This window comes from Coenobita brevimanus, unplaced genomic scaffold (assembly GCF_032717465.1).
Source record: "Coenobita brevimanus isolate Jiangsu-jjx unplaced genomic scaffold, ASM3271746v2 jjx.HiC_scaffold_2676, whole genome shotgun sequence".
NCBI classification, from domain to species: Eukaryota; Metazoa; Arthropoda; class Malacostraca; order Decapoda; family Coenobitidae; genus Coenobita; species Coenobita brevimanus.
The window spans coordinates 61,615-87,344 of NW_027643627.1; the positions used below are offsets into that span (position 1 = coordinate 61,615).

The following is a 25,730-nucleotide window of genomic DNA, read 5'->3' on the forward strand; positions in this document are numbered from 1 at the left end:
GATAGGAATTACACCTGACCTGTCCGGTAATGTCCCCCCCAAAATCCCCCTTGGGTTAATCCCCGCTTACAATCTACCCCACCCCACCTAACCTTTACCCCATCCTTTCACACACACACAGGCATAAAAAGGAACCCTTGTATGGTCAGTATGTCACTCCCTCTCACTATCTTGACCACTGAAGATGGTGGCAGTGTCCACCGAAACTGTTTGGTAATTATATTCTTCGTCTACAAGTGTGGGTTTTATTCACCGTCTTTGATTATCACGCAAGAGTGATTCATCCAGCCAGTACTACGAGCTCTGTATCTTTTCATAGCCCTTCTTCGTGACTAGCATCGTATTCTAGTTTTCAATAGTTACAACTGAGCATTCAAGTTGGAGGGATCACAACTTTAAGCAATTACAGTAAACAAACAAACAAAAAGCAAGTGTCGTCCTCTTGACCTCTCGTCTTCGCAGGAATGCAGCGGTGGCGCCATCTTGTGCGTGGAATGCGTGAAGTGCAGGCTCTTGAGTGGAAGGAGCACGGAGCCACGGGAGACTTAATAATATTCGCTAGTCAGCCAGTCTAGAAGCCTGGGACATTTGCCTGAAATAATAATAATAATAATAATAATAATAGTAATAATAATAATAATAATAATAGAAATAACAACGAAACCAGCCATATACATAATTCAATATCTTAGTCACTCGATCTGTCCATTCCGTCTCTTCTGTACGAGACGCATTTCTGTAAGCTATTTTTTCTAACATGGGAGGTTCGATACGTTTGATTGAGCCTATCCATAAGACTCCTAAAGCTGAGTAAATGCCTCTGAAAGTTGCAAAATATAAAATATAAAACGTCTATATGATATAAAAACCTTTGTTCACCTTTGCGACTCGATCTGTGGCGCCTAGAACAAGTGCTGACGTCATGTTTACAATTTATACCTTTAGACGATTTCCTGGAGCTTAAAGAAACCCTCTCGGGATGATGGGACAGACACAATAACCCCTTCAGACAGAGAATGACTTAGTCACTTTGTTCTAGGTAACCGGACGATTTTATTCAGCTTAGGAGATCCCCTCGTAGTGAAGGGGTTGATGGTGACTGTATCTAACCCCTCCAGTACGAAATTTCTCTCCAGAGTTGAAGAAAATCGTCTGGAGGAAGAAAGATGAATATGGAAAATAGTGTTAATGTGGACAATGAGTTAGATAAGACTGGTTTGGTTAAGGTAAGGTAGGGATGGGACGGTTGTGGCAGGGTGGGGTAGCGTTGGGTCGGTTATGGCCGGGTGGGGTAAGGTTGGGTTAGTTTTGGCAGGGCGGCGTAGGATTGGGCCGGTTTTGGCAGGGTGGGGTAGGACTGGGTCGGTTTTGGCAGGGTGAGGTTAGATTGGGCTGATTATGCCGAGGTAGGGTAGGGATGGGTCGGTTATGGCAGGGTTGAATAGAGGTGGGTCGATTACGGCAGGCGAGGGTAAGCATGGGTAGGTTATGGTTGCGTTGGGGAGGGTAGGACAGGTTATGGCAGGGTAAGATAGGGCTGGGTGGTGGTGGGCTGGGTAGGGTAGTGTAGGCTGGGTAGGGTAGGGTAGGCTGAATCAGGGTAGTGTACGGTACAGAAGAGAGGTGGGTATAACTGCCGTTTAGTTCCGTCATATCCAACGCCTATTTCACTCAGTTATACTACACTGTCTCATCAAATTTGGGGCGATCTTCTCTACGATTTTTGTTCTTCCCCGCTTAGTTCAGTCCTTTAGTTCATTCATGACCCTTGGCTTTCCTTTTTTTTTTTTTTTTTATGAGGTGGAGCGCAGGGGCACGAGGCTAGACCACCATTAGTCCAGAATATTAAAGGGTAGGCCACCAAGCTACGCCCTGGTAACGTCTACACGTCAAAACATCTGTCCACCTCTGGGACTTGAACCGCGGAGCGTTGGACGCATAGCTCTCGGTTTGCGGATGTCACTTTTACTCTTTGCTAGCTTTTGACGATATCCTACAGCTTCAGAAAACCTTCTTAGGATGACGGGACAGAATCATTTAATCTTTCAAGCCGAGAACAACTTATTTACATTGTCCTAGCTGACCGCATGATTTTATTCAGCTTAGGAGATCCCCTGATAGAGATGGGGTTGATGATGGCAGTATTTAACCCTTCCAGTTCGAAATTTCTCTCTACTGTAGAGGTGAAGAAAATCATTCGAAGGTAGAGAGAAGAAAACAGGAAAAGTAATGTAGTGGTGAAAGGGCTGTACAGGGGAGGGGAGGTTAAAGTAGGGTAGAGTTGGGTCGGCAATGGCAGGGTAGGGTAGGGTAGGCTGAGGTAGGCTAGTGTAGGGTTGAGAAGAGTAGGGTAGGGTAAATTGAACTGAATAAGTATATACAATAAAATCTGGTGATACAACAACCAGGGTCATATGCCGCCGGACGACAACGAGAATAAAAGCACTCGAAAAGATGAAATACACACACACACACACACACACACACACTATACAATTCATAATTAAAACAAGAAAAACACTAAAACACTAAAACACTAAGAACATTAAAACCACTGTATACTAAATTTTACACGGTAGTGCAGCTGCCTACACCAAGCAAAGGTTTCCCCCTCCACCACAACAAGCATCCTCTCCAAGTACCAACAGAAGACTACAATCCCTCTCCTGCCCGGTGCTCAGAGAGGTAACGATGGCGCAATTCCCCAACAGTGGACACCATCAGCAAAAGCCGAAGAGTCAGGGGGACGAAGCATTCCACACAGAAAGTAGGGGGAGAGTCCTCCATTAAAAATCAATGAGAGAACCAGGAATGGCCCAGTCGGAGCCAGCATAAAGCCGTCTCCCACCTGCATTCAGACCTCGGCAAATGAAGGGGCCCGTTTACCCACAAATATCACACATTTTGTTGGCCCCCACCGCATCCCACCTACTCTGCCAGTGGGAGCAAACAGTGAGTGGTTAGATGAATATCACTGAGCGAGGCAGGGGAGAGGTGAGGATGGGCGAGAGGCAGCAGCCTTTGCCAGAGCGTCAGCATGCTCATTGCCCACAATGGTACAAAACCACAAAGCAGTCCCTAGCAAGCACAGCCATTCTAAAACACTGTAGACAACAAAAGAGGATTGGACGGGAAAACACAAAATGGAGATCGGCAGAGTCGCTAAAAACTGTATAACAAACAGGAGGGAAGCTAAATATCAATTTGACTGCGAGTAAAATAGCAGTAAGTTCTGCGATAAAAGTAGATACGATGAGGGGAAGACTCCTACCACGAATGAAATCGGGAAATATAACACCCAAGCCTGTCCCCTCACGGGATTTCAATCCATCAGTACATACGAGAATCGAGACACTGTGAGAGGAAGCATGTTCTAAAAAATAGCAAAGAGCCGCCTGTGAGGAAAGAAAGGCCCCTCTCTCAGGAAAGTAAACACACGGTTGCACCCCTGAGAGGAGCCAGGGAGCCATCCTTGGTACACGCACAGGACAAACAAGAAAGGTTGGAACATCCACATCCCCCATGGCAGCCTTCACCCTGTACCCAAACGGATGTGGATAGCGAGGATACGGCGAGGCAGACACTCCCTCCGGAACAGAGCCAACAAAATCTTCCTGAACTTTAGCAAAGACGGTGACACTAAGGACACTAGTTTGAGGCACTCCCTCCTCTTGAGGATATGAGGGAAACAAGGTGGCACCAATACGGAAAAATTTCAATAATCAGTAAAGGCAACCTACCACGCAAACCAAGATGGTGACCTGCAATACCTGGCTTGTGAATCGGTAGGACAACAGCCCCCCGCCAAGAAGCAGGAGTGGACGTATCTCTCCATATTCTATTTATAAGACTCAGGAGGAGGGACACTGCTTCATCATCCAGGTACCTCAGCACTGCATGGGGAATATTATCGACTCTGGAGAAGTGTCATGACAGGGAAAGGGTAGACCAAAAGTTTACAACAAGACAAAGGGATGTTGTAAGTCTCTCCGCCCCCAGAACGGATGTCCAACACCTTAATCTCCTCCACCTCCCTAAGCCTGGCAAAAACCGAAGAACGAGTATCCCTACAGGAGACCTCAGCGGTAGGATAGGGTAGGGAACGCTAGGGCAGGGTAGGCTGGGGTAGGGTAGTGTAGGGCAGAGAAAAGTAGGTTAGGATGGGTTGGTTTAGGCTAAAGTAGGACAGAATAGGAGAGGGGTAAAATGTGCCTAGTCCAGGAACGAAAAATATATCAGTTACCCATGTAACTAGCGTTTTCTATTTCGGTAGATTATTTTCTTGTCTGCCTAAAGTATCGTGATGTACGAACAATGAGATTAGATATCGAAACTGTAAGATGCGAATTAGTTACAAAGACGGTATTTTGTTTTGGCTAACGTTACATCGATACGTTCAGCTAAGAGCAACTCGGCAGAACTGAACAGTATATGACGTTCTAGATGAACGCTGTGACCGGAAAATATATATATATGTATATATACTTCAGCATACAGTAAGCGATTTTATGTTAACTGAAGAGAAGCCACCACAGCTAATGGGTTAAGTTTACACACACACACACACACACACACACACACACACACACACACACACGTTGCGAAAAGTTTCACTGACGAAGTGGGTGGTTACTGTCCCCCTTGAGCAAGGGGACTGGTGTGTGCGTGTGTGGTCACAGCCTTGCCCTTAGATCGGACTATACGAGCTCTCAGCTCCCTTCCGGGAAGGTAAAAGCTGACGATCACGACCATCAAGTGATCCTGACCGACCCGGTGAATTACACACACACACACACACACACACACACACACACACACACACACACCATTACTTGCAACTGGCTGGCCTATCATACAGCCATATCCTATATTCATGAAGTACAACACATCTTACATTTATGTAGTATGTAAAAAAAAAAAAAAAAAAAAAAAAGATGGTTATATAATACAGAACTGGGAAATATGATGATGATGATGATGATGATGATGATGAGAGGGGAGTAAACAGGGTGAGATGAGGAGAATGAGAGAGATGGATGGACATAACAGTGAATGTATTATGAATATTAACCTTACAAATGCCGAAGTAAGCTGGTAAGGGTGAGGTAATATGGAGCCTGACCCTACCGTGACACCATGTAATTATTGATTTATCCACCGATAGATCTATCTATCTATAGCCCGACGCCCTAATCCCGCAAAGAGTGGCCGCAGACAAAACGCCTCCAAGTCGCTCTGTCACCCACCATTTGACTACCCTCCCCCCAACTCACCCCCCCCCATATACCTCTCAACTCCGTCCCTCCACCTCATCCTCGGTCTACCCCTCCCTCTCCCTCCCTCCACTTCACCTACATACACCCTCTTAGTCAGTCTTTCATTCTCCATTCTCTCCACATGTCCAAACCACCTCAGTGTATTTCTCCTAATCTTCTCAACCACATCCACATCCACCCCACAAAATTCCTTCACTTCTTCATTCGTCAACCTGTCCCACCATGTCACTCCACATGCTCCTCTCAAGTAACTCATTTCCACTGCTCCCACTCTTGACTTGTTCCCCTCTTGTAAGGTCCACACCTCGCTTCCATACATCAGGGTAGGGATCATAATACCATCATGCAGTGACTTCTTAACTTCCATACTCACCTCCCTACTTATCATTGCTTTCAGTGAACCAACAACCTTCCTTCCCTGCTGTACCCTTTCACGCACTTCATCCCCCAAAGTTCCATCCTTACTCATGACACTACCCAAGTACTTGAATATATATATATATATATATATATATATATATATATATATATATATATATATATATATATATATATATATATATACACATATATATATATACATATATATATATATATATATATACATATATATATATATATATATATATATATATATATATATATATATATATATATATATATATATATATATATATATATATATATATATATATATACATATATATATATATATATATATATATACATATATACATATACATATATATATATATATATATACATATATACATATACATATATATATATATATATATATATATATATATATATATATATATATATATATATATATATATATATATATACATATATATATATATATATATACATATATATATATATATATATAATATATATAAATATATATATATATATATATATATATATATATATATATATGATATATATACCTCTCCAGTCCTTCCTTCCATCTCATCCTCAGCCTCCCCCATCCCCTTCCACCTCACCTACACTCTGCTAGTCAGTGTCTCTTCTCCATTCCCTCCAAATGGCCAGACCTTCTCAAGGTATTCCTCATAATACTTTCCATCACATGATACATTGCATAATAATTACCTTAAGCCATGCAAAGGAAGGCATGTTGCCTCGTGTTGTGGCCCCGTGTAGATAGATTAGTATGTAGTCCTCTGCAATTACCTGGTCTAGTGTTGTCAGCACATACCTGTACAAGTAATATATAAGTTTCATATACCTTTGTGCCATTAATGTATTAGGTGGTCCATCTATTGTGCTCTCCAGTCTTGTCTGTTGCAGGAAGGACTGTCTACTAATGTGAGGAACAAAGTCATTTTGGCGGCCTCATGAAATTATTAATTAACTGTACAGTCAGTGAACATAATAGAATAAACAGTAAAAGGCATGAAAAAGGCTATGGGAAGTAGAAAATGATGCAGGGTATGCACTATACTATTTTTACTATAACATGACTCAGATTTTTGTCCTTTAGTGACTTATTTCATGTTGCTAGTGGGAGAAAAAGACAATACTACACCTGAACATCCTTTTCATAGCATATCTTTATAGGTGACATCATATTCTAGTGTTAATTTATTGTTACAACTCATCATTAATGATGTTGACATGGTAGTTTTAGGCCAAGTTAGAGTTAAAAGGATATAGTATTGCTGACTGAGCTGTCCCAGCAACACATGAACTTTGGTTGCATAATACATGGATCACCCTTGATAAGTTTCACTTATATATTTTATTAAAACTTTATACAAGTTTCATATACTGTACTTGTATTTCCATTGTGTAAGTTAGCAGTACCAGTCATATAAAAGTAGCTGATACTTTATTTATATTTCCATATAAATCACTGTTCCAGCATTAGGCCTACATTATTTTAAAATACAGTAATTTCATTCAAGCTGGAAGAAAACTTACATGAACAGTACAGAGCCCTCAAGAACAATTTCTTGAGAGTTACTGATGTAACATGCGGCTGGACAAGAGGACCACCAAGACATAAAGTAACTTGGTGGTGGGATGAGGGTGTAGAAGCTGCAATTAAGGAGAAAAGAAGGCTTTTCCGGGAATGGAAGAAGGGTGGTAGCAAAGAGGAATATTTGGCTGCCAAGCGTAGGGCTAGGAGAGAGGTATACAGGGCAAAGTCTGAGTCACAGAGACAATTACTTGATAACCTAAATCATGGGGAAAGGAAAAATATATTTAGGGTGGCAGGTCAGGTGAAGAGGGATAATCGGGATATCATAGGTGAGCAGTGTGTGAAGAATGATGAAGGAAGGGTAGTGGTGAACAGTGAGGATATTAAAGATGCATGGAGAGAGCATTATAACCGGTTGTTGAATGAGGAGTTTGACTGGGACAGGGAAGGTTTGGAGCCAGCAGATCCAGTGTCTGGCCCTTGGCCTTTGATTGATACTGCTACTGTGAGTGAGGCAATAGGCAGGATGAGGGTGGGGAAGGCAGCAGGTGCGTCTGGGTTGACTGCCGAAATGTTGAAGGCCTCAGGCGATATAGGGGTGAGTTTAGTCACTGACCTGATCAATAGGATTATTTATGAGTGTGTTGTCTCAGATGATTGGCTGAAGAGTGTAATTGTAAATGTGTATAAAGGGAAGGGTGATGCCCTGGAAAGAGGGAATTATAGAGGTATAAAGCTTTTAGATCAGATAATGAAGGTAATGGAGAGAGTTTTAGAACGTATGATTAGAGAAAGAGTGAATATTGATGAGATGCAGTTTGGGTTTATGCCAGGTAGGGGGACCACTGATGCCATATTCATTGTTCGACAGCTTCAGGAAAAATATATTGGTAGGAGAAGGGATCTTTATTTTGTTTTTGTTGATTTGGAAAAGGCCTTTGACAGAGTCCCTAGAGAGGTGGTGAAGTGGGCAATGAGAAAGCTTGGCTTGGAGGAGTGGCTGGTTAGGGTGGTTATGGCCATGTATGTGGGTGCTCACACCCAGGTGAGAGTGAATGGAGATTTGAGTGATGAGTTTTCCGTGAATGTTGGTGTGCATCAGGGGTCAGTCTTGAGTCCCATGTTGTTTATCATGGTACTTGAAGCCCTTTCACGTGACTTTAGAAACGGACTCCCGTGGGAGTTGTTGTATGCTGATGATTTGGTGTTGATTGCAGAGAGTGAAAGGGAGGCGGAGGAAAGGTTTAGGAAGTGGAGAGATGGTATGGGGCAAAAGGGTTTAAGGGTAAATGCAGATAAAACAAAAGTGATGATATCTAGGGTTGGTGGCGGTACTGTCAAAGACGAGGGAGAGTGGCCATGTGCAGTTTGCCACAAGGGCGTGGGAAGTAATTCCATCTTGTGCGGTGTGTGTGATAAATGGGTGCATAAGAGATGTAGTGGTATCAGAGGTAGACTGCGAGATAATGCTGATTTTATGTGTACGGCGTGCCGGGGTGAGCAGGTGGAGATCGTCAGACGTGAAAGAATTGAACTTGCTGGTGAATCTCTTGAGTGTGTAGAAGAGTTTTGTTATTTAGGAGACATGTTGTGTGCTGAAGGTGGGGCTGGAGCTAGCTCTGTGGCTAGGGTGAGAAGTGGTTGGAAGAAGTTCAGGGAGCTCTTGCCTCTCCTGACATTGAGGGGCTCTCCCTACGTGCTAAGGGGTCTTTGTATGCAGCGTGTGTTAGGAGTGTAATGCTGTATGGCAGTGAGACCTGGGCAGTGAAGGAGGAAGACATTCGCCGGCTCAGACGTACAGACATGACAATGATTAGGTGGATGTGCAGTGCGTCCCTGCGTCCAAGGCCTGGAGGGGCTGGGTTTACAATGGAAGAGTTGAGAGGTAGGATGGGACTGGAGTGTATTGGTGTTGTGATGAGGAGAGGTAGATTGAGGTGGTTTGGACATGTGGAGAGGATGGGGGATGATAGTTGGGTGAGGAAGGTGAGAAGTGTTAATATTGGGGGTGGGGTTATGAGGGGTAGACCGAGAAAGACATGGGACGAGGTCATTAAGTGTGACCTTAGGGTTAAGGGACTGAACAGGGAGGCTGCAATGGATCGTGCAGCATGGAGAGCCGCCATTAGGTGACCAAGGCCGACACATGCAAGCATGTTGGAGCCTTTAAAAACGAAAACGAAAACGAAACGTTGTCCATGACATAATCATAGTCTTTGCGTGACCTGTCAGGGAGGAAGCAGTCAGAAAAGACGATGATGGCCTCATTAGCCCCTGGATAGTAACCCCCGTGGCTCAACACTTTCTTGTACGGCTCAATCACCTGCAACATTATCATCACCAGCATCATCATCATCATCATCATCCCAACCTCTTTTCCCATACAAGGGTGGGGTGAGGTAGGGTTAAGAGAGCAATAAAAAACACTAATAAACTAGAGGGAGAACTATCTAATTTCTGCCTAGTTAACTAGGCTGCACTCTCATTCACTCACCATTCATGCTCCTGGGATTCTGACTCCACCTTGCAGTCACAATCCTTACAGAGAGAGTGATGGCCTTGGGAGAGGGGGGGAGAACCAACAAATCATCCATTTTGGGACGAGATACTCTAGAAAATAAGAGTATAAAACGTATTGAAGACGAGGAAAATTTATATAATTAATGCTGAACGTAGGAAAGCTAAAGCGACATACAGTTAACAAATTAGAAAATTCCCAAATTTCGCAACATCAAAAGCAGTGTTTTGGTGATGAGACTTACGGCAGTGTCTGAGGGGCAGGACTCCCATCGGATGGCATGGATTTCTAATTTTGAGCATCCTGTAAGTTTTTTAAAATTTGCCTCCATTTGCTGTGACAGATAATGATGCATTCTAGAAGATGTGGCAGCACATACAAGAGAGTTTGCTGTATATACACAATATATATATATATATACTCTATTTGTATGTCATCATCATCATCAGCAGCAGCAGCCATTATAAGTCTACCGCTGAACAAAGGCCTTCCCTTACCTTCTCCACGAATTCCTTGACTGAGGCAATCTCCGTCACATTTTCCCTGAAAATATCTTGTTCCCATATCTCCTCCTCCTGTCTGGCCTTTATCTGCTATGCTTACAATCTGTTGATGTCCAGTCAGTCAGCCTCTTGCTCCATCGGTTATCCCTTATTCTAGCTACATGGCCAGCTCACCTCCATTTCTGTTCTTTTATAACTTCTATAATGTATTAACTTTTGTCTGCTTTCTCTCCCAACACTGACTTTTCCATTGCTTTCTGAGAACGGATTAGTATATTTTCCATTGATTTTATTAGTTTCCAGGTATCACAACCACACATCATAGCTGGAATAATTCATTTGTTATACACTTTTTGTTTCATACATATTGCCAAGCTACTTTTCATAATGTCTTTCTGTTTACCAAAAGCTTTCCCTCCAATTGTAATGCGACTTTTTATTTTGTTATCATGGTCTATCATTAATTTTAGTATTTGCCCCAAGTAACTGTACTCCTTGACTACTTCAAGAATTTCTTCTGGTATACTGATGATGTTCTTTGGTGTGTGAAGATTACACATTACAGTAGTTTTAGTCCAGTTCATCTTTAGCCCTACTTTGAGACTTTCTCTGTTCGGGTTATTTAACATTTCTTGCAATAAATGTACCATCATGCAATCCCATTTTGCCCATATAAAAAGGAGTCCTGAGGCCCAGGCATAGGCTACCCATTCCTAATATTTATAGGCAATGGTGACCAGCCCCACTTTCCCGTGAGTGGCATTGTGCAAGCAAAGAGCCCCCAACTTCCTCCTCAGATGAAACCCATAGAGGCTCCATCTGGTCACAGTGCCTTAACCCACTAAACCACCAAAAACCATTTGGTTATACAGATATACTGACTGAAAGTATCCAAGCAGATGTTGCTCATAAAGGTGTACAGTACGTACTATGGGTGGATGGGGTTTACTGCTCACACAATACTATTCTGGGACAATAGATTGGTCATTCTCACTTCAAAAATCAGGAATTAAGTAGACCAACCCAGGGTCCCTATGTTCCTGGTGGGGCAATAAAAGATTGGATGATGGATAAATGATGATGTACTGACCTTCATGTCAATCCTCCGTTCAATTCCAGATATGACAACTGATCGCCATGACCGTTCCTCACTGGTTTCCTGCACTGCTGTGTACTCAGGTAGTGGCTCTATCCTTGGCTGAGGACCCAGACCTGAATCAAGATAGAAGGGTCTTGTTATCTATTTTTTTTTTTTTTTTTTTTTTTTTTTTTTTTTTGAGAAGGGATGTCTTCATGTTGTGTCACTGATATAACCAGGCAACTCCACTGCCTGATAATGCTAATGCCCCTGAACTCTCATCCTATCCCCTGAAAAGAGGTTGATGGACTGCAGGGGAAGGACAATGTACACCTGCAGTCCACTGGGTTCATGTTTCAGATGAGCATGATGGCACAACAACAGCAGTTTTTTTTTTTTTTTTTTTTTTTCCAAATAAAGCCACTGTAAGTTACAGAAAGATTGAGTGTTAAAGTTCTTTTGTCACCTGTAAAGCTCACTTGCCAATTTCCCTGTTTCGGTAGTAGATGGATGGCTACCATCAACTCGGGAGATACTACCATGAGAGTGGTATGTGATTACAAGCTCTGTAACAAGGCACATAATCATCATTCTCAGGCATGAAACTTTGACAAATTGTTAGAGTCCAGGATGAGACATTTATATTGTTACAAAGCTTACCGAACATCTCTGATATCTTTTTTCAGCAGTTATCAGCAACTGTAGGAAAGTAATTAGCTAGTTTTGGCACTTAATTTAGTTGCCAGTTCATATAAAACATAAGTAATACCATGATCAACCCTGTATAGTATGACGATTCCACGAGAGGAAACATGGCATCATTTTGCTTGTGCATGTACCTTATATATCCTACTGGCTGCATGGAAAAAACTGTGATATTATGGAACTTATCACTGTAGTGCATTTATTTTAGGTGAATAACCAAGGGGACGCATTCCTGCCTAATAACTATAGATTCATGAAATTCATGCAAGGTCACATGCTATAAAACTACTTCAAAGAAACTTGGATTTTCATACAAAATCCATAATGTCTACCCTAATGAGCAGTTAGCTGTAATTTGCAAGTCATGTGCAGTCTCAGCAAAAATAATGCTTTCCCATGTGGAGTGGATGTGGAGATGTTCCACTAAAACAACTGGACAAAATTCAGAGCAAAGCTATAAGAATAATTAATAATTCTGCAATTATAAATTAACTACCTCTCTTACAAGTCAGACAAAGTATTGCCTCCCTTGAATTATTTTACAGATACTTTTATGGCAAATTCTCAGACAAAGTTGCATCCATTGTGCCACCTCTCCATACATTCCCCTGTGCTACATGGGCATCTGGTAGCACCATGACTTGACTGTCACACTGCCATATTGTAGAACTTCTGCATATCAGAATTCCTTTATTCTCCAAACTACTTCTCTCTGGAACTTGATTCCCCAGATTTTTCCCCAAAACTTCAGCCTTCAGCAGTTTAAGTCAAACTGTTGCAGAGTTTTTATGAATGGAGGATACCTGTAATTTGGTGTATGATATTTTTTGTTTTGTTTTGTTTTTCCTTCCTCTGTTTGTCTTTTTAGAAAAAAAAAAAAAAAAAGGACAAGAACCCAGTAAATTGCAGGTTGAAGTTGCCCTTGCATTCAATCATCCTCCTTTCAGGGGATAGGAAGACTGGGAGGGCTTGTACAACTGGGCAGTAGTATCACCCCATTACACTGGTGTCACCTTGTGAAGTCATCCCTATCCAGAACCATGCAACCTTTTGATACAGCCAGACCAATTGTCAGTCAGCAATACTCACACTCCATGATGGATTTCACCATGGGTGTCTGGAGAGGGGGGCAAGGGGGGGCAGTTGCCCCACCTCAGAATTCCAAAGTGTGTCTGGAACTTTTCCGGACGTCACGTATATTTCCATTCCTTTGAGTTATAGCACATCAGCATATGAAGACTTTTCGCCTGCAATTTAAGTACATCTTGATACTATATTTTATAGTGAATTATATGTTCAGTCGGCACATATATGTATAATTTCTTTTATTTTGCCCCCACTTACAAAAAATCCTGCAGATGCCCCTGGATTTCACAGTTCATCCAGTGTATCTGTGTCAACACGGGTGAGCACATTGGTGAACGCGCCACATGAAAGCATCTGTGTATCATCTTCATCACTGTCACATAGGTTCTTTTCATGTAACCTTTTGTTATAACCAAACAGCTCTTAGCAATACTTACATTCCATAATGGATTCCTGCTGTACATCTAGTGTGTCTGCATCATCAATGAACTTGTCTTGTGAAAGCACCTGTGCGTGATTGTCATTATTTCATATAACCCTTTGATATATTCAGACCAGGTGATGACATAATTATGGAGGTATGCAAAATGTAGGAGGACTGCTTGATGTAACAGAATGGGTTAAGGTAAGCCTGTGCCCATGGTCAGACACGATGAAATGGCTGTTAATCCTTTGCCCAGAGTTAACACATAAAGAAAAAGAGAAAAAAAAACTCACGCTCCATGATGGATTCCTCTAGTTCATCCGGTGTGTCTATGTCATCTGGCGTAAGCATATCAGTGAACTCATCATGTGAGAGCATCTGTGCGTCATCGTCGTCGTCGTCATTGGTGTGTTGGCTGAGGGAGGAGAGGGAGTGTTGGTCGTCCTCCACCGCCACTGTCAGAAGCTCCTCTGTCACTGTCAAACGTTTCTTCCGGGTCACCTCCAAGCTTGACGGACGCTCTGTAGAAGAGATGCTCAAAAATAAGAAACTGGGAGTGAGATTCTTGAACATAACTGTATTTATGATCAAGGCCCTGTTATAACTGTGATATGTATTCCCAGGAAGGACAAAGAAAGGACAGTACAGTGTCTTCCCATGTCTCTTGTTCTTCCCAGAAAAAGAAATCTTGGTTATGAGAGACATTATCGTAGGTTAATTTATATATTTTTTGAGGGAAGAACAAGAAAAGGGCAGTACAGAATCTCTCATATCTCTGGTTCTTCCTGTAAAATACATATAAGTTTATAACAGGGAATCGATTGCAAATGTGTTTGAGAATCCCACCTTGGGATTGGATTCATAAATACACATAGCCCTGTATTCTCTTTGGTTAAGTAGGCCCCCCCTAGATTTTATCTGTGTGTCTGATATAATGTACCATTGTATCTCTGTTTCTAATATACTGTTGATATATACAGTTAACTTTTGTGGTAGATGGGGGGGACAATCATCCTGTCACTCAGTGTAGGGATGCCCTATGGTCTCTACACTGAGTGACAAGCCTAAAGGTTTCCTGTACCCTGGAAACCATTTACTACACTGGGTGGTAACCATATAACTGGGGTTTTTGGCAAGGTTAAGTATACCCCAGATTCCCCTATCAAAAATCACTTAATCATGGCAAATGTTTTGGAGAGCCTCAGAGGACCCAATACCAGCCAAGGACCCCAACCAAATGGACAGGTTTCATGGCCATGTGGAATGTGAGAGGTGTGAATCAGGACAGCAAGAGGGCGGAAGTGGTGAATGTGTTCAAGAGTGCGAGATATGCCATGATGACACTGTGTGAAACAAAGATGAAAGGGTGTGCAGTGGAGGAGTGGGAGGGTGTAAAGTGTGTGAGGTCGGGCATGAATGGGCGAGGAAGATGCAAGGAAGGAGTTGCTTTGTTGATGAATGAAGTGTGGCAGAATGGAATGAGAGATTACAAATGTGTCACCTTGAGATGTATGTATGTCATGTTCAAGTTTGAGAAGGTGAAAGTGGCTGCCGCTGATTCTAGCATATGCACAGTGTGATGACAGGAGTGAGAGAGAGAAAGACAGGTTTTGGAATGAGCTGGATGAAGCAGTGGGAGAAATGCCTAGGAGCTAGAAAGTGATTGTAATGGGCAATATGAATGAAAGAGTAGGCACTGGTCCTGAGGATGACATAATGGGTTGTAATGGAGTACCAGGAGAAATTGATAACGGGAAGCAACTGAAGGATATATGTCAGGAAAGGAGGTCCTGCATTTGTAACTCGTATTTCAAACACAGAGATGCACATAAATATACATGGCATAGAGGGAATGGGGATCAAGTTGAATGAAGCCTGATTGATTATGTGCTTGTGGAGGTCGATGCTGGGAATGGTTGCTGATACGAAGGCAGTAAGAGGACGATGTGGTCTGTCAGATCATATGATTGTGGTATGCAAGATCAAGCTGAAAGGAGTGAGGTGGACCAGGAGAGAGAGAAGCAGTCAGGGAGAAAGTCTGAAATGGATCTGGACATCCTGTAGAATGCATATAGCGATTGCTTAGTTAGGAATGCTGAAGTGGTGTGTGGTGTGGCAAGAGTAACAACAAAGAAGAAAGGTACGGCATGGTGACGTGAAGAGATTAAGAGAGCGGTGAAGGAAAAGAGAACGAAGTGGCTGGAGTGGTTAAAGGACAGGGATTCAATTGAAATAAGAACTGAATATATTGAGTGCAAGAAGCACGTAAAGAGACTAGTGAAGAGGAAAAGGAGATAAATGATGATCAAGGAAGAAAAATGAATGCAAATTCCTCTGAAAATAGAAAGTTATACTGGAAAGAGGTGCAGAAATGTAGAAGTGACAGTGGAAAGATATGTGAAAGAGTGAAGGATGTAAGTGGTAGATTTTTAGCCCATGGGGATGAAGTAGGGACAAGATGGAGAGAATATTTTGAAAGCTTGGTGAATATGTATAGAGAGAGCAGAGCCACTGTAAACATGATTGGGTTTGAGGATGCACAGAGGAATGCAGTGATAGGAAACGTGACACTTGCACAGGTGAAGAATGCTGTGAAGTGGCTGAAACATGGGAAAGTAGCTGAGGTGTATGCAGAGATAATTAAGTGTAGTGGAGAGAGCAGAATGAAGTGCTTTTTGGTGATATGTAAGAAGGCATGGATGAGTGAAACTGTGCCAGCAGATTGGAAAAAGGCTGTGATTGTACCTCGGTAGTTGAGCAAAGTAGGTACAAGGATTATTGTGGAATAAGTTTATTAAGTGTGGTAGGGAAGGTATTTGGAAGAATTATTATAGAGAAAGTAAGAAAGATATCAGAAGTCCTAGTGAGTGGTGAACAGGGTGGCTTTAGGAGTGCCAGAGAATGTGTGGATCAAATATTTGCAGTGAGACAAATAGTGGAGAAGGCTTGTGAGAAGGACTTTAATGTGTTTATGGCATTCAAGGATCTGGAAAAAGCATACAGCAAAGTAGATAGAGAACGATTGTGGAAGATTTTGCACATGTACGATGTAGTTGGAAAATTGCTAGGTGCCATCAGGAGTTTTTATGATAGCAATGAAGCATGTGTAAGGGTAAATGGGCATCTAAGTGAATGGTTCATGATCGGTGTGGGTGTGTGACAAGGTTGTGTGATGTCCCCATGGTTGTTCAGTATATATATGGATGGGGTGATGAGAGAAGTAAAAACATGAGTAATGGAGAGAGGGATGGCATTGGTATTGAATGATGATGGATGGAATATCTCAAATTTGTTGTATGCTGATGATGGAGTACTACTTGCAAATACTGGACAAGAACTTATTAGACTAGTGCAGAGTTTTGCAGATGTCTGTAACTGTCGTGCCTTGAAAGTAAATGTAGAAAAGAGTAAAGTGATGGTTATTGAGAAAGAAGGTGACTCCCAGTGTGATGTTACAGTGAATGGAGAAAGACTGCAATTGGTGAGAGAGTTCAAGCACCTGGGTACAGTGATAGAAAAGAGAGGAAAATGTGCAAAAAAAGTGGAAAGTCAAGTGACACCAGGAAGTAAAGAAGCTGGTGCTATTAAGACCTTGATAACAAACAGACGCTTGAGTGTTGCAGCTGTGCGAGGCTAACATGAAGAAGTGTTCGTGCCAACTTTAACATATGGATGTGAGAGTATGGTGTGGCATGAAAATGAAAAGTCAAGAGTGAGAGCAGTAGAGATGGGACTGCTGAGGATTCTATGTGGAGTACAGAGAGTGGATAGGATACAAAATAATGATTCGTGAACAATGTGGAGTGAGGAAGTCTGTGGACACCAGAGTCAGAGAGAGTGCACTGAGATGGTATGGTCATATGGAGAGAATGGATAACAATAGAGTGGTGCAAAAGGTATATCTGAGCAAATTTGAAGAAGGGAGGAGGTGAGGTAGGCCAAGGAGAAGGTGGAGGGATATGGTGGATGAGTGTGTGAGGAAGAAAGGTATGGAAGTCAGTGAGGCTAGGTAACTGACAGGAGATTGAAGCTGAATGTTGATGAATGTTGTGAGGGATTTGGCACCCCTTTTTAACGTGATGACAGCATCCAGAGGATTGATTATTGGATACGTTTATGTGAAACTACAGAGTGTGGTGAATGTTTTTAACGTATCAGATAGATTCAGGATTCTGGAGGCTTGAATGATGAGTGAATGGAAGCATGGACCATTGTACTGGGCAAATTTGGGCTGTCTAGACATTGCTGCTCCTCACCCTGCCCTAGGGTGGGAAAAGAGGTCCGGATGATACTGACTTTCAGTTATCTGCCATCACAATATACAGCTGAAGGCAGTATCTGGCGCTGCTGGCTCAGCTCTGTTAAAGCAATATCATTCATGGGAAAGTTTTTAGGATAGAGGGTCGACAGGGATAGTAACACAGTATCCTGCTCGACGCTGAATGTCGAGCCGATGGAGGGTACTATGCAGTATCTGGTGTTTCACTTTATTTGGCATAGGGCTTGGCTGAATTATGCGGGATAATTGAAAGTTTACTGTACACATTTACAGTCACACTCTTCAGCCAGTCATCTGGAACAACACACTGATATATAATTGAGTTTTTCAAATCAGCAACTAAACCCACTCATATATATCTCCTGAGGCCTTCAGCTTTTCAGCAGTAAATCCAGAAACACCCACCACCTTCCCCAACTGCATATTGCCTATCGCTCTGCTCCCAGTATCAGCATCAATCAAAGTTCAAGGGCCAAACTTTGGATCTGCTGACTCTAAACTTTCCCTGTTCCAGTCAGACTCCTCATTCAGCAAACAGTTATAATGCTCTCTCCAGGGATCTTTAATATCTTCACTGTCTACCATTACCATTTTTTCATCATTCTTCATATACTGCTTACCTATGATATCCCTGTTTTCCTTTTTTGTCTGATTTTCTACCTTAAATACCATGTTCTTCCTTTTCAGATGAATAATGTTGGCAGTGATGATGATGATGATGATGATGGTCCTTTATGTATTATAAGTTGATGATGATGATGATGATGATGATGATGATGATGATGATGATGATGGTCCTTTATGTATTATAAGTTGATGATGATGATGGTGGTGGTGGATCCTTGATGCTTCCTAAGTTTATAGTGATGATGATGACAATGAGAGTGATGATGTTGATGAAGATTCTTTACATATCCTAAGTTGATGATGAGAATAATGATGATCCTTTACCTTTCCTAAGGGTGACCTGGCCGGTTGGGGGAGACAACAGCGGTGTAGAGAGAATAATCGTCCTCTGTAGGGGTGACAGGTGGCTGTGAGGTTTCTTCCCTCTCTGCAAGTCGCACTCCCCCACACTCCTCACTGCCAGGCTCCACCAGGTATCGGAGGGTTGTCGGGGAGCTTGGGAAGTCCACTGGGGGTTGACAGGAAGGGAAATTGACAGATAGACTGATGCTTTAGTTTACTGGATGAATAAGTAGATTAGACAGATTGGTAGTTAGAATTATAGACTGTTTTTTACAACTGACTTATATGATCACATGCTTTTATGACTGTAACATTTAGCACATTTTTTTCATTGGTGTTTTTCACTGCTACATTGCCCATTTTTCTCATTATACCTGTATGTTTATTTCCTTACTTATATGATTGCTAGAACACTAAATTCATTAAAAAATCATTTATTATACAATCCATCCACCCATCCATCATCCAATCCTACATTGCCCCTTGAGGAATGTAGGAGCCCGGGGCTAGGCAGTTGGTCCTGATATTTAAGATGAGTGACCAGCTTCACTCATCCCTGAATGGCACTACATGAGCAATCAACCCCAACCACCCCCTGGATATAAACCTTCACCGCTCAACCCCAATCACCCCTAGGATATAAACCTTCACCGGCTCAATCTGATTGGAGTGCAATAATTACCCACAAAACCACCAGGAGCCAAAATTTGGTTATATGGTTACCACCCAGTGTAGTAAATGATTTCCTGGTGTACAGGAAACCATCTGGCTTGTCACTCAGTGTAGAGTCACCCACAGGCAGAAGGAAGAGGAAAGAATGAAGGAAAGAAAGACAGAAGAAGGAGTGTAAAGTTACCCATGGGCAGAAAGACAAGGAAAGAATGAAGGAATGGAAGACAGAAGAGGATGGAAGGAAAGAAGGATGGAAGAGAGGAAAGGGCAGACACCCAACAGCAGCACTACACTGAGTGAGTGGATGGTGAGCATTCCCACCCACTTTCAAAAATGCATCCCATTCATATAATGATGGCATGCTGTTGATAAAGTAGACATTTTGTTGACCACAATAACATTCCTCTGTAGGCATAAATTTATAAAACTGCATTTTTCTTTTCTCCATCCAGTTGACACTACATCAAACTCAGTCTGTAACTTGCTTAACATCATACATGTACCATGTCCACTAACATTTACAGAATATATAGAAGAGTATGTATAATGCATGAATATTATAACCTCTTTCATGTTGTCTCTATATCAGAAAGGGTGTACTTAGGGTGTGTGTGAAGTTGAAGGGTGTATTATTATTATTTTTATTATTATTATTATTCTGTGGTAGGTGGGGGCACTCACCATCCACTCATTCAGTGTAATGCTGCTCGCAGGTGCCAGCCCTTTCCTCTCCTCCTTCCTTCTTTCCATCCTTCCTCTTCTGTCCTTCTTTCTTTCCTCTTCCTTTGGTCTGCGGGTGACTCTACATTGAGTGACAAGCCAAATGATTTCCTGTACACCAGAAAGCCAAATGCTGCACTTGGTGGTAACTATATAACCAGATTATGGCGCCTGTGGTTTAGTTGGTAATTAAGGCGCTCCAATCGGATTGAGCCGATGGAAATTTATATCCAAGGGATGGTTGGGGTTTATTGCTCATGTAATGCCACTCAGGGATGAGTGCGACCAGTCACACTCATCATCAATGTCAGGACCAACCTGCCTTGCCCAGGGCTCCTACTCTCCTCGTGGGGCAACGCAGGATTAGATGATGGATGGATGGATGGATGGATGATTATTATTATTGTTATTATTACATGATTGGATGATTGATGGATGGATTATTATTATTATTATTATTATCATGATAGAGACATTAGCAGGAGAGTGGAAGATAAAAATGGTAGATTGATGGTGGAGAGGGGAGAAAAAGTGAGTAGACGGAGAGAAAACTTTAAGGAACTGTTAAACATAGAGAATGAAAGTAATGTGAGTATAAGTGGCTTGGGAGTGGCTGGGAGCAGGAGGTAGGTGAGAAGGGAGGAAGAGATCAGTAGGATGGAAGTAGTGGAAGCAATGAAGTAAGTAAAAATGGGGAAAGCTCTAGGAATTGATGAGGTGTGTGGTGAAATGTTAAAGCATGGGCAAGAGATAGTAGTGAAATGGATATGGAAGATGTGAAGATTGGCTTGGCAGGAAGACAGAATCCTAGAGGATTGTAAGTCATGTATAATTTTTCCCCTGTACAAAGGAAAAGGTGAAAAAGAAGTGTGTATCAATCATAGGGGTATTTGTGTAATAGGAACAGTATATGGTAGGATGCTTACTGACAGAGTTAGAGAAATAACAGAGGAATAAGTTGGAGAAGAAGAGGGAGATTTTAGGAAGGGAAGAGGTTGTGTAAATCAGGTAATCATCCTTAGGTCTTTAGTGGAAAAGTTTCTAGAGAAGGGAAAGAAGTTGTATGCAGCCTTCATGGATTTGGAGAAGGTATATGACAGAATGGATAAACATAGCATGTGGAAAATATTAAAAATATACAGTAAAAGTCCTGTAATCTGAATGACAGGGGACTGAGGGTCTTTTGAATACTTTTTTTTTTTTTTTTTTTTTTTTTTTTTTTGAGAGGGACCTCAGAAAACATTAGAAATATGTACATGATCATTAAATAAACACTTAATATAATATGGGTCATTGTTTTACTCGCTGGAAATGCATAAAGGTGTAGCTGAATAGTTGCAGGCAGTTATTCCAAGTCCAAGAGCAGGTCCAAGCCAGATAAATCCTTTGAAAAAGCCCAGACAAAGCCCAGAGAAAAAATCCACTTGATAGCTTAGTTTTCACTCAGTTAACTAAACAGTAACTTACTGTAATTCACTTAATTTTCACTTAATACACTTATATTTATTACTGCATTTAAAATTATCTGCCAGCTCAAAAAATTTGGAGCATTGGGATATTCAGATTATTGGTGGTTGGATTAAAGGACTTTTACTTAATAGAGTAAATGGGAAGCTGCTGAATGCTGTGAAGAATATGTATGAGGGTGCTAAGGCTGCAGTGCATGTGGATGGTGAACTGAGTGAATTTTTCTATCTGAATGTTGGATTCAAACAGGGATGTGTCATGACTCCATCATTGTTCAATCTGTATATGGATAGGATTATAAAAGAGATGCAAGGTAGGGCAGTGAATACTGGTGCAGCCCTAATGAAAGAGAGCAGCATTTGGAAACTTCCTGTTCTGTTGTTTGCAGATAATACCGGTACTGTATTGTTAAGAAAAGACAAAGGGGAACTGCAAGGCTTGGTGAAAGAGTTTGGGAAAGCGTATAAGAAATGGAATCTAAAGGTGAACATAGGGAAAAGTAAAGTTATGGTCTTGAAGAGAAATGAAGTCACTGAATGGTCTGTGAGGTTGGATGATGTGGAAATGGAAAATGTGAGTCTGTTTAAGTACAGTACTTGGGTAGTGTGGTAGTGTGATGAGTAACGGTGGAAGTTTGGAGGAAGAAGTGCTTCAAAGGGTACAACAGGGAAGAAAGGTTGCTGGTGCTTTGAAAACGGTGATAAAAAACAGAGAAGTGAGCATGGAAGTAAAAAAGCTGCTCCATGAGAGTACTGTATTGTGAAACCTGCTGTAACATATGGAAGCAAAGTTTGTGCCTTGTTGGAAGGACACAAGTCAAGTGTGACAGCAGTGGAAATGAGTTATTTGAGAGGAGCATGTGGAGTTACATGGAGAGACAGACAAATGAGGAAGTGAAGAAGCATTGTGGTGTGGATGTGTATGTGACAGAAAGGATTAGGAGAAATACACTGGCCATGTGGAAACAATGGAGAGTGAGAGACTAATGAGGAGAGTGTATGTGAGTGAGGTGGAGGAGGGGAGAGGGAGGAGGAGGCCAAGAATGAGATGGAGGGATGGAATGGAGAGGTATGTGAGAGGGGTGTGTGAGCTGAGGGGAGGGCAGTGAAATGGCAAGGGACAGGGTGACGTGGAAGTGATTTGTTTGTGGCTACCCTTTACAGGATCAAGGCGACTGGGAGCTGATAGATAGGAAGATAGATAGTGGCAGTAGTAGTAGTAGTAGTATTAGGATTAGTATCAGTATTGTTATTACTATTATTACAGTACAGTAAATGTCCTCTAATACGAATCACATGGAACTGAGGGTCTTTTGATTGTTTTTTTTAGGACTATTAAGAGGGGCCTTTGAAAATATTCCAAATATGTACATGATCTTTAAATAAACACATAAATGATATGAATTATTGTTTTACTCACTGGAAATGCATAGAAGTGTAGATGAATAGATGAAGGCATGTATATCGAAGTCCATGGGCAAGTCCAAACCAGATAAATCCTTAGATATAGCCCAGAAGAATTGGAAAAACACCAGAAAAAATAGAAAATTTTTGCCTTGGCAAATTCTGAATATTGGGATTTTCGGATTATTGGTGGTCGGATTGGAGGACTTTTACTGTATTATTAATATTACTATTCTATCTATCCATCTATCTATCTATTGCCAGATGGCTCAATCCCATAAGGGGTGACCACAAACAAATGGCCTCCATGTCGCCCAGTCCCCCGCCATTTCACTGCCCTCCTCCTAGCTCAAAACCTCCTCTCTCATATACCTCTCCACTCCATCCCTCCATCTCATCCTCAGCTGCCCCCTCCCTCTCTCCCTCTCCCCTTCACTCACATACACTCTCCTCATTAGTCTCTCACTCTCCATCCTCTCCACATGGCCAAACCACCCCAGTGTATTTCTCCTAACGCTCTCTATCACATCCACATCCACACCACAGTGCTCTTTTACTTTCTTATTTGTCAGACTGTCTCTCCATGTAACCTCACATGCTCCTTTCAAATAACTCATTTCCATTGCCATCACTCATGACTTGTGTCCTTCAAACAAGGTCCAAGCTTCACTTCCATATGTTAGAGTTGGCATCACAATACAGTACTATCATGCAGGCATTTTTTTTTAAACATCATGCTCAGTTTCCTATTTCTTATCGCTGCTTTCAAAGAACCAGCAACCTCTCTTCCTTGCTGCACCTTTTCAAGCACTTCATCCTCCACACTCGCACCCTTACTCATCACACTACCCAAGTACTCGTGCTTAAATGCACTCACATTTTCCATTTCCTCGTCATCCTACCTCACTGTACATTCATTGACTTCATTCCTCTTGAAGACCATAAATTTATTCTTTCCTACATTATTATTATGGAGAATGTGAGTGCATTCAAGTACTTGGGTAGTGTGATGAGTAAGAATGGAACTTTGGGGGATGAAGTATGTGAAAGGGTACAGCAGGGAAGGAAGGTTGTTGGAGCAGTGATGACAAATAGGAAGGTGAGTATGGAAGTTAAGAAGTCACTGCATGATAGTATTGTGAGCCCTACCCTGACGTATGGAAGTAAGGTGTGGACCTTGCAAGAGGGAAACAAGTCAAGAGTGAGAGCAGTGGAAATGAGTTACTTGAGAGGAGCATGTGGAGTGACATGGAGGGACAGATTGATGAATGAAGAAGAGAAGGAACATTGTGGGGTGGATGTGGATGTGGTTGAGAAGATTAGGGGAAATACACTGAGGTGGTTTGGACATGTGGAGAGAATGGAGAGTGAAAGACTAAGAGGGTGTATGTAGGTGAGGTGGAGGGAGGAAGAGGGAGGGTTAGACCGAGGATGAGGTGGAGGGATGAAGTTGAGAGGTACCGGTATATGAGGGAGGAAGGGGTGAGTTGGGGGGAGGGTAGTCAAATGATGGGTGACAGAACGACTTGGAGGCGTTTTGTCTGCGGCCACCCTTTGCGGAATTAGGGCGTCGGGCTATAGATAGATAGATGATATGGGAGGAAATATTGTACTGAACAGCAGAATTATTATGACTCCTATGCCCACAAACGTCAGCTGTGTTTACAGCCACAGCCCTTGCATCTACTTCTTCCCCATCTGACCACTGTCACTCCATCCCTCACTCACCACTCAGCTGTTTTGCAGAAAATAAAATAAATATGTAGGAATTGCAGGCACAGTAATTTTGTCTGGCAAAACAAACATTTATTCCTGTCAACTAGATTTCTCTTCTTTGCCAGAGCAAATGCAATGACGAGTGAGTGCCCTGGGACACCACGTATCCCCCAGCCTCAAAGAGACCCATGATGATGGCTCAACAGGACCTGGTACTCAATAAGGTTAGTTACACCTGTTTGGTTAGTGTGTTACATCTACTCAATCTCTGATCACTCTTTCAGTCATACTCATAGGTGATACAGTGATGGAAAGTAGTCAGCTAAGGCATTAAAGGAGGTCTAGGGACCAGTCTAAGGTTCTATCTATTTATCTATAGCCCGACGCCCAAATCCCGCAAAGGGTGGCCGCAGACAAAACGCCTCCAAGTCGCTCTGTCACCCACCATTTGACTACCTTCCCCCCAACTCACTCTCCCCTCCTTCATATACCTCTCAACTCCATCCCTCCACCTCATCCTTGGTCTACCCCTCCCTCTCCCTCCCTGCACCTCACCTACATACACCCTCTTAGTCAGAGTTTCATTCTCCATTCTCTCCACATGTCTAAGGTTGCTGTTGTTACTTTTTTAGAGGGGGAAGGGTGTGGGTTCCACTTGGCCTCAAACATAGCCTTATTAAACCCATGTTTTAATTGTCCCGGTATCCCATAAATCATTATCCGATCCACTTTCCATAATTTAACCCCATCGGATAATGGTGGTGTGCTGTACTGGCATTATTCTTAGGCATCAGAGTATTGAATCACCCTGTAGAAACTTGAAGCCTGCTTTTAAATGCAGAACTTGGGGAGGCAGGAGGGAGGGTTGTACCTTACCTGTCACTGGCTCATAGATCACTGTCTCTGTCTGTCTGTACCTCATAAATGTTCATTTAAAAAAAAGATCAGTATTACTGTCAGGAA

General features: G+C 42.1%; 1 pseudogene; it reads right to left on the minus strand.

Moving 5' to 3' along the window:
• Positions 1–464: 464 nt before the first annotated feature.
• Positions 465–25,730, minus strand: part of LOC145389977 (uncharacterized) — a 28,168-nt pseudogene continuing 2,902 nt past the window's right edge.